Here is an 11,058-nt window from a genome sequence, read left to right as displayed (position 1 = left end):
TGGATTGATCTCAGCCGTTGGATTGCTGATGATCAATGGCTGTGATCTATCTACTAAAGGGAAACGGTGTCGTTTCAAGTGCACGGGGCTGGGTTAGACCAAGGTTGAACGGGTCGGATCTATACGTGGGTACGGGAGATGTGATTTTGGCCGTTGATCATTCTGAGATCAGCGGCCCAGATCAGACCAGATCAGAACTACGTCGTTTGGATGCTCCTAAGGTCAGCTGGTCTGGACCGGGGCAATCACGCATTTTGGGCTCGATTTGGGCCTCAGATTTTAAATGGGAACAAGCCCAAACTTGATTTCAGGCCAATTTTGCACTCTTTTTCTTTTATTTTTTCATTTTAAAACAAAACCTAATTAAACAAAATTAAATTCCATTAATTAGACACTTAATACAATTATTTACAAACGTATCAAAAATATTAAAAATAGGTAAAATCACCAAGGCGACAAATAGGACAAAACATGCATATTTTGTGATTTTCCTTTTAATAACCGGACTATGGTTCAACTACACATGACACACACATTTTTTGTATTTTGTTTGATAAAAAATAAAAATGGACAAAATCACAAATACCTAACGAAATGCCACGTAAAAATCCAAAAATTGTACAGCAAGACCAATTGCTATTATTTTTGTTTCTTTTGGAGTGATTGTCGCGCAAAACAAAAATCACGTACTCACAGCTGCCCCTCTTTGTTCGGAAACACGAAGGGTTTTCGTGCAAAGATAAAGTGAGAGGATATGAGCGATTTTTGCCTATCGGAAAACTCCGTGTGAAAGCATTTTTTTTTGAAAGATTTGACCGAATCTTCGCTTCAAAGATTTCCTACATATCCTGGGCTAAACAGGAATCAGGTCAATGTAGTTCGGGAAATTTTGGCAGCTGAGACTACCATGGGATTGCAATGCTTGCTGTTACTGCTGTTGCTGTTGTCACTGTTGCTTTACTGACCGCCTTATTACAACCAAAGAAAAATTGAAACTGAACCAAATACTTATGCTTGTCACTTGCTAATTACAAGATTCCTATCTATGATTCTTTTGCAACTTGATCTCGGGTCTTAGCTGATTTTGCTTGTAGACTTCGATACGAATTTTGATGCTTGCAAGTTATAAGTGTCTGTTTATTTCTGCGACACTGAGTGAGACGGGAGTGGTAGAACTCGGGGCCTTGATCGAAACTTGGAGCGATCCGCCCTTCGTTTTTTCAAACATCTCGGAACATCTTCTATTTTTTCTTCATTCTGGGTTGAGGCTCATCTCGTGGGTCTTCTTGATCCATGCGCCTCGAGGTCAGACCTGCAGGGGAAAACAAACGAACGAAATTTTCTGCCCCAATTTCACTAGGAAAATTTCGTGAGTTATTTGCCAGAAAGTTCATAAAATTGATGAATGAATTGGAAAATTCCAGTTTCCAAGATGCCAACTCCGGGATTGGATCAACGATATTGCCACAAGGTAAGAATATTCAGTTTAGGGTTGGAGCCCTAAGGCTGGCGGAATGGAAATAGTTCAGTTCAGGGTTGGAGCCCTAATGCTGACTAGCTGGGGAGAAGCTCAGTTTAGAGTTGAAACCCTAATGCTGACCAACTGGGAAAAAGTTCAGTTTAGGGTTGGGGCCCTAATGCTGACTGAATGGACAGAAGTTCAGTTTTAGGGTTGAAGCCCTAATACTGACTAAGGAAAAGCTCAGTTTAGGGTTTAAAACCCTAATCCTGATTAAAGAGAAAAGTTCAGTTTAGGGTTTAAAACCCTAATGCTGACTAAAGGGAAGAGTTCAGTTTAGGGTTTAAACCCTAATCCTGATTAAAGAGAAAAGTTCAGTTTCGGGTTTAAAACCCTAATGCTGACTAAAGGGAAAAGTTTAGTTTAGGGTTTAAAACCCTAATGCTGACTGAAGGAAAAAGTTCAGTTTAGGGTTTAAAACCCTAACGCTGACTAAGAAAAAGAGTTCAGTTTAGGGTTTAAAACCTTAATGCTGACTAAAGGAAAAGAGTTCAGTTTAGGGTTTAAAATCCTAATGCTGACTGAAGGAAAAGTTTAGTTTAGGGTTTAAAACCCTAATGCTGACTAAAGGAAAGAGTTCAGTTTAGGGTTTAAAACCCTAATGCTGACTAAAGGAAAGAGTTCAGTTTAGGGTTTAAAACCCTAATGCTGACTAAAGGAAAGAGTTCAGTTTAGGGTTTAAAACCCTAATGCTGACTAAAGGAAAAGAGTTCAGTTTAGGGTTTAAAACCCTAATGCTGACTAAAGGAAAAGAGTTCAGTTTAGGGTTAAAAACCCTAATGCTAACTAAAGGAAAAGAGTTTAGTTTAGGTTTAAAACCCTAATGCTGACTAAATGAAAAGAGTTCAGTTTAGGGTTTAAAACCCTAATGCTGACTAAAGGAAAAGAGTTTAGTTTAGGGTTTAAAACCCTAATGCTGACTGAAGGAAAAGTTTAGTTTAGGGTTTAAAACCCTAATGCTGACTAAAGGAAAAGAGTTCAGTTTAGGGTTTAAAACCCTAATGCTGACTAAAGGAAAAGAGTTCAGTTTAGGGTTTAAAACCCTAATGCTGACTGAAGGAAAAGTTCAGTTTAGGGTTTAAAACCCTAATGCTGACTAAAGGAAAAGAGTTCAGTTTAGGGTTTAAAACCCTAATGCTGACTAAAGGGAAGAGTTCAGTTTAGGGTTTTAAAACCCTAATGCTGACTAAAGGAAAAGTTCAGTTTAGGGTTTAAAACCCTAATGCTGACTAAAGGAAAGAGTTCAGTTTAGGGTTTAAAACCCTAATGCTGACTAAAGGAAAGAGTTCAGTTTAGGGTTTAAAACCCTAATGCTGACTAAAGGAAAGAGTTCAGTTTAGGGTTTAAAACCCTAATGCTGACTAAAGGAAAAAAGTTCAGTTTAGGGTTTAAAACCCTAATGCTGACTAAAGGAAAAGAATTCAGTTTAGGGTTTAAAACCCTAATGCTGACTAAAGGAAAAGAGTTCAGTTTAAGGTTTAAAACCCTAATGCTGACTAAAGGAAAGAATTCAGTTTAGGGTTTAAAACCCTAATGCTGACTAAGGGAAAGAGTTCAGTTTAGGGTTTAAAACCCTAATACTAACTAAAAGAAAGAGTTCAGTTTAGGGTTTGAAACCCTAATGCTGACTAAAGGAAAAAAGTTCAGTTTAGGGTTTAAAACCCTAATGTTGACTGAAGGAAAGAGTTCAGTTTAGGGTTTAAAACCCTAATGCTGACTAAGGGAAAGAGTTCAGTTTAGGGTTTAAAACCCTAATGCTGACTGAAGGAAAGAGTTCAATTTAGGGTTTAAAACCCTAATGCTGACTAAAGGAAAGAGTTCAGTTTAGGGTTTAAAACCCTAATCCTGATTGAAAGAAAAGGGTTCGAGGATACTAACTGACACCTTTTTTTTTTGAATTTTCTTGTTTTAGTAAAATGCAAAAGAGAATTTCATGGAAACTTAACTTTCGAGTGGATTCCTTATTATCGAACTGTTTCTTGTACTCATGTACCTTCTTCTTTGGGTGACACCTGCTTCTTACACGGTTGTCTTGGATTATACCTTTTTCAAACTTCTCAAACAAAGAACAATTGTTAGCTCGGAAATAGCCGTTGGTTCGGTGACCTTGATTGTTCCAGTTGCTTTGTTGCGTCCTTATTTCTGTTGCGAAGTCTTGCCATTGATTGGATTCAAACAGGGATTTCAACGGGGATTTTAATTAGGAGACTCTGTGGGGATTTGTACAAGGGGAAGCTCTGTGGGGATTTGTACAAAAGGGACTTGCTGGGGATTTGTTGCAAAACGGGCTTTCCAGGATTTGTTGGGGTAAGCTCGCTGGGAAATCTTTACAAAGGGACTTGCTGGGGACTTGTTGGGGAAATCTTTTTTTTTTATTTAACCAAAGGGAGACCCTGTGGGGATCTGCACAAGAGGGAAAAGTCTGTGGGGATTTCGCTGGGGCAGACTCTTTGGGGAATATTTACAAAGTGGATTCTTTGTGTGGATTTGTACAAAAGTAAAGCCCTATGGGGATTTGTACAAGGCGGACTTGCCGTTGATTTGTTGGGGTAGGCCATGCTGGAGAAAAATTTCTCTTCTCTTTTTTCTTTTTGTGACTTTACTCCAAATGCAGTCAACATTATTATCCATCAGGTTTGGACAGATGTACCATTGAAACGAGGTATTTTCCTTCATGAGACGGAATTTTGTGAAACCAAACCTGCCACCTATCCTTTCCAGTATATCTGGGACTTGGGGTTAAAAATGAAAGGGATTTAAAGGAAAAATAAAGTAAAGACACGGAGAAAGCAAATTTCAGAAAAGAAGTGTCCTTTTCGGGACACGAAAGACTTATCTGAGGGAAACAATGCTGACTTTAAATGGATATGACATGCTTTTTGGGCTGGACGCCTGACCTTCAATGAACTTGCATTTCCCCCTGAACCAAAATGGATCTGCGTTTTCAAAACGGTGGGACATGCCAAAATCTCTTGAGGTGGAGTCATCCTTTCGGCCAACAACGCCCTTTGCGGGTTTTCGCTAGTCGACCTCTCTCATTTCTCTTCCTGTCGTCGCTTGATAGTACTCTTTGCGAGTTTTTTACTAGACAAGCTCTCTCATTTTGGTTTCTCTACTCCCGTCGCCTCGCGGTGCCCATAGGTTTTCACCGTCGAGACTCTCTCATTTTATTTCTCTCAATTTAGAGTGTGTCGGTCTCCATTCGTGACGCTTCTTGGCTTCCTGCTACCTTTGGTAATTGATCTGAAGGGTTATGCTTGGTAAAGAGAGGTAGATGATACTACTACTTTTAAACTGTTTGACGTGCCCCGGTTTCAATTTCAGGGTAAATGGGATTTTATTGGTGGTGTGACTGAACCTCAGGGAGAGGCTGCCTACGTATCCTTTCGGAATCAAGTCAGACGTAGTTCAAGCCTCGATCAATGTTTTGTTTTGTTTGTTTTTTTTTTTTGTAACCGGCTCAAAGGTTTGTAGAGAGAGTTGATAGTGGGAATAAAACCTTCAGCATTTCAAATGTGTCAGGACCGCTGGGGCGTCACTCAGACATAGTATCTTTTGACTGCGTCCGCATTCACTGTTGTTTCGGGATCATTTCCTTCAATGTCACCTAGGTACAATGCTCCTCTCGGCAATATCTTCCTGATGATGTATGGGCCTTTCCAGTTTGGGGCAAATTTCCCTTTTGCTTCTTGGTGATGTGGCATAATGCGCCTCAGTACCAGTTGACCTACTTCGAAATTCCTGGGTCGGACTTTCTTGTTGTAAGCACGGGCCATTCTTCATTGGTACAACTGTCCGTGACAAACCGCGACCATTCGTTTCTCATCAATCAAAGTCAACTGCTCCAATCGAGTCTTAACCCATTCGCTGTCCTCGATTTCTGCTTCAACAATGGTTCGAAGCGAAGGGATTTCTACTTCCACTGGTATCACGGCCTCGGTCCCATAAACCAAAAGATAAGGAGTTGCTCCTACTGACATGCATACCGTAGTGCGATACCCCAACAATGCAAATGGTAACTGCTCATGCCACTGTCGGGAACTCTGGATCGTTTTTCTCAGAATTTTCTTGATGTTCTTGTTTGCTGCTTCTACAGCGCCATTGGCCTTGGGCCGATAAGGAGTAGAATTCCTATGCATTATTTTGAACTGCTCGCACACATCTCCCATCAAGTGACTATTCAGGTTCGTTGCGTTATCTGTGATGATAGTTGCAGGGATACCGAAGCGACAGATAAGATTCGAATGTACAAAATCCACTACAGCTTTTTTGGTGACCGACTTGAGAGTGACAGCTTCTACCCATTTTGTGAAGTAGTCAATGGCAACCAGTATAAATCTATGTCCATTTGAGGCCTTCGGCTCGATCGGACCAATGACGTCCATGCCCCAAGCAACAAACGGCCAAGGTGCAGACATGGGATGCAATTCCGTGGGAGGTGCATGAATCAAATCACCGTGCACCTGACACTGATGACACTTCCGAACAAAGCCGAAGCAGTCCTTTTCCATGGTCATCCAGTAATAACCTGCTCGAAGGATTTTCTTTGCCAAGACATACCCGTTCATGTGAGGTCCGCACACACTTGCGTGTACTTCGTGCATGATCTTTCTTGCCTCCTCGGCGTCGACACATCTTAGTAGATTGAGGTTCGGGGTCCTCTTGTACAACAATTCACCGCTCAGAAAGAAACCACTTGCATGCCGCCTAATGGTTCTCTTTTGATCTCCAGTAGCATGCTCGGGGTATTCTTGCGTCTTCAGGAACCTCTTGATATCATGGTACCATGGCTGTATGCACGATCCTGTCTCGATTACGTTACAGTAACCGTGTCTCTCTCTGATTTGGATTTCTAAGGGATCGACATGGGCGTTGCCTGGGTAGGGTAGCATCGAAGCTAAAGTAGCAAGTGCATCTGCTAGTTCATTGTGACATTGTGGGATATACCTGAACTCTATTGATTTAAAACGCTTGCCGAGATCCTCCACGTGCTGTCGGTAAGGGATAAGCTTGACATCCCGAGTTTCCCATTCACCTTGGGCTTGCCGGATAATCAAGTCAGAATCTCCCATGATCAGTAAGTCTTCGACATCCTGATCGATCGCCATATGCATGCCCATGATGCAGGCTTCATACTCAGCTGTATTGTTTGTGCAAAAGAAACGCAGTCTAGCTGTGGCTGGATAATGCTGACCGGAAGGCGAAATCAGAATTGCCCCGATCCCTACACCTTTGGCATTCACGGCTCCATCAAAGAACATCTTCCAAACATGAGCATCCTCCGAGACCACTTCTACGGTGTTTATTTCTTCATCTGGAAAATAGGTATTCAATGGATGGTATTCCTCATCGACTGGATTTTCGGTCAAATGATCTGCTAGAGCCTGGGCTTTCATTGCTGTGCGAGTGACATAGACTATGTCGAATTCAGTAAGCAAGATTTGCCACTTGGCCAGTCTTCCAGTAGGCATTGGTTTCTGAAATATATACTTCAAAGGATCCAACCTGCTTATGAGGAAAGTAGTGTGAGCTTGGAGATAATGTCTCAGTTTCTGAGCCACCCACGTTAAAGCGCAACACGTTCTTTCCAACAGAGTATACTTGGCCTCGTAGCCGGTGAACTTCTTGCTCAAGTAGTAGATTGCTTGCTCCTTCTTTCCGGTTATGTCATGTTGCCCGAGGATGCAACCGAAAGAGTTTTCCAAGACTGTCAGATACAAGAACAATGGTCTCCCTGGCTCTAGCGGGACCAAAACTAGGGGGGTTTGAAAGATATTCTTTGACTTTGTCAAAAGCTTCCTGACATTCAGCCGTCCATTTGATCGCTGCATCTTTCCTCAATAGCTTAAATATGGGCTCACACGTGCTTGTCAGCTGGGCAATAAATCGACTGATATAGTTTAATCTGCCCAACAAACTCATCACGTCTTTCTTCGTTCTTGGGGGAGGTAGATCCCTGATAGATTTTATCTTTGTTGGATCTAATTCTATACCTCTCCTGCTCACTATGAAGCCCAAAATCTTGCCCGATGGAACTCCGAAAGCAAATTTGGCTGGGTTCAGCTTCAAGTCATACTTCCTCAGTCTCTCGAAGAATTTCCTCAAGTCTTGGATGTGATTATCCTGCGTCTTGGACTTGACTATCACGTCGTCCACGTACACCTCTATTTCTTGATGCATCATGTCATGAAAAATGGCAGTCATGGCCCTCATGTAAGTAGCCCCAACATTCTTCAGACCAAATGGCATGACTCGATAACAGTAGGTGCCCCAAGGCGTGGTGAAGGCAGTTTTCTCGGCGTCTTCTTCATCCATCAATACCTGATGATATCCAGCGTAACAATCTACGAAAGACTGTATCTCGTGTTTGGCACAATTATCAACGAGGATGTGGATGTTGGGCAGTGGGAAATTGTCTTTGGGACTTGCTCTATTCAAATCTCGGTAATCTACACATACCCGAGTTTTCCCGTCTTTTTTCGGTACTGGAACCACATTTGCCAACCATGTTGTATACTGGACTACCCGAATCACTCCCATTTTCAGTTGTTTGGTGATCTCCTCTTTAATCTTGTCACTAACCTCAGTTTTGAACTTTCGTTGCTTTTGTTGAACTGGAGGACAATCAGGGTGAATTGGCAATTTATGAACCACTAGATCAACACCTAATCCCGGCATGTCATCGTATGACCAAGCAAACACATCTTTAAATTCAAAAAGAAGTTGAATTATCGCGTCTCGCATTTTCTTGTCCGTGTGAATGCATTTTTTGGTCTCCCGGATTTCTTCAGGAGTTCCTAAATTAACCGGTTCAGTGTCATTCAGATTTGGCTTAGGTTTGTTCTCAAAATGTTCCAACTCTCGGTTTATTTTCCTAAAAGCCTCTTCTTCATCATATTCTGGTTCTGGGTTCATTATTTCACAGTTAAATAGCTCATTGTGATCTGGGCGTGAAGTCCGCAAGCATGTCATATTTAAAGCCGCATTATTATAACTGAAAGAAAAAGATAAAGGAAAAAATAACAAAATCAGAACAAAGGAAAAATGGAAAAACAACGATGATTTTTTTTCATTTTTCTTCTTGAAATTTGGAAGACAACAATGTTTACAAACTCAGGAATTCGAAACAACAATTAAAAGAAGAAAACATCCAAGTTATATCCTGGAGATAACTTGGGATGCAAGAAAGGTGGCAGGACAGGTCTACCCGGACTTCCGCCTAGTCGAGAATGGCGTGGCCTCCCAGTTTCGGAGTTTGGCGTTTTGCCCCATATATAGTATTTCGGCGGTGCTGGTCCCTTTTCCTGGTTGAACCATGTGAGCCTCGTAGAGCATTTCTCTCATTGCCCCACATATCTCCTCGATTTCCTCAGCCGTGAAGACCTCATTGTCTTCTTCTTCGATATATCTCGGTCTGACGAAGGTTTTATATAAATCTGGCAGGGGCCGAGGCAGTTTCCACCCCCCATTCTTCTTCTTCTTTGCCCATTCTTCATCTTCCGGGGTGGGTTGGAAACCTATCCCAAAAAGTTTTTTGGCGGAAGGCAGGGTGATGGGTTCCGTTATTCCCTGTAATGTCCATCCGAGCCCTTTCCCTGGCCTGAATCCGTGCCGGATCATCTCTTTAGCCACCATAACCGAGGCGTTAGACAAGAAAGGTTGGGGGCAAGGTTTTCCCTCTTCATGCTGCTCTGCTAACACAATCTCGAAAGCTTGATAGACCGTGTGTTCGCTCTCTTCTCTTGGTTCAAGATATGGGATGGATGGGTCCCGATAAATAGCATGCTCGTCTTCTCCATGGACCACGATCTCTCGGTCTTCGTACTCAATCTTCACCATCTGATAAAGAGTGGAAGGCACAGCTCCTGCCACATGAATCCAAGGTCTGCCAAGGAGGAAATTGTAGGACGTATCCATGTCAAGCACTTGGAAAGTTACCTCAAACTCTACTGGCCCTATGGTCAAAATCAAATCTATTTCCCCAAGGGTGTCTCTCTTGATGCCGTCAAAAGCCCTCACGCAGACATTATTGGGGCGGATTCTTCCGGTCCCAATTTCCATTCTCTGTAGCGTGGAGAGCGGACAAATGTCAACACCTGAACCCCCATCCAACATACCCGCTTGACGTAGTAGCCTTCGCATTTAACTGTTAGATGCAAGGCTTTGTTGTGTGCCGCTCCCTCTGGGGGTAAATCGTTCTTGCTGAAAGAGACTTGGTTGATGGCAAAGAACCTCTCCATCATCCGTTCCAGTTGTTCAACTGAGGTTTCAACTGGTACGTATGCTTCGTTCAAGGTCTTGAGTAAGATCTTTTGATGATCGGTTGACCTCATTAGCAGAGATAGCATGGACACTTGCTCAGGGCACTTGCGCAGTTGATCTACTACTTCGTAGTCTGGCATTTTCATTCGTTGGAAGAAAAATTCCACTTCTTCAACGCTTACAGGCTTCTTTGGTGGGAAGCGTCTCCGTGTGGCGTTGTTCAGCTCTTGGGTGTTTGAATACCTTCCAATGAAAGTATTTTCCGGAAGTTCTCCCGTGACTTATTTACCTTTGTATGTTACCAACGTCCTCTGATAGTTCCACGGTACTGTGGACAGGTTTGTCATCGGCTTTTGTGGCACGCGTCCGATAACCACTGGCTCATTCAGCCGAGGTGGTTGAATCGTCCCCCGGACCACATAGGCCCCCTTTGGCACGTACATAGGTTTTGCCCGTTTGACCTCGAAGCTCTGCGGCTTCTCTGCTCGACCTCGTGGGATGTAAAGAACTCCATTCTTCACAGGCACCGCCTTCTTCTCCACCTTCTCTTCGGGCTCGCACTTTACAGTATTGGCCTTTTCCCCTTTTTCTAGTTTCTGGGCTGTTTCAGGCCTTTTCCCTGCGTCAACAATGGCAATTATAGCTTTGAAAGCAGGGTCAAATTCTTTGTCTTCGCAAATCATTCCGATCAGCGGCCCATTATTGTGAGCATGTAATGGATTGTTAGTCACATTTGGGACCTCCTCGTCCCTTAGCACTATTTTCCCTTGCTCTATTAAATTCTTGACCACTCTTCTCAATGACCAGCAGTCATTTGTATCGTGCCCCTCGGCCCCTGAATGATAGGCGCATCTGACACCGGCTTTGTAAGAAGGTGATGCCGGGTTGTGCCTTGTCTGAGGGACTGGCTGCAGGAAACCCAACTGGACTAGTTTCGGGAACAAAGTAGAGTATGGCTCACCGATAGGCGTGAAAGTCCGCCTTCTAGGTGGTTCCTGAGGACGGAAGTTATTTTGCGAAGGCTGTGGGTTATAGTGGTTGCGGTATGGAGGCTGATTTCTGGGAGGTGGAGCTTGGCCTCAGTTGGCTTGTTGTGGCGGATGGACATAAGGCTGGGTGTTCATAACCATGTATGGTTGAGGAGCATATGTCATGTTTTGGTGGGGGTAGTAGTGTTGTGGAGTCCTTTCTGGAAAACGGGGCCTGGGGTTACGATATTCCCTTGCTTCTGATGCTGCCATAGTCGTTTCCTCCTTTTTCTTCCCTCTTGTCATTCC

Source organism: Nicotiana sylvestris, chromosome 2 (genome assembly GCF_000393655.2).
Source record: "Nicotiana sylvestris chromosome 2, ASM39365v2, whole genome shotgun sequence".
Classification (NCBI taxonomy): Eukaryota; Viridiplantae; Streptophyta; class Magnoliopsida; order Solanales; family Solanaceae; genus Nicotiana; species Nicotiana sylvestris.
Note: the sequence above shows the minus strand (reverse complement) of the source record.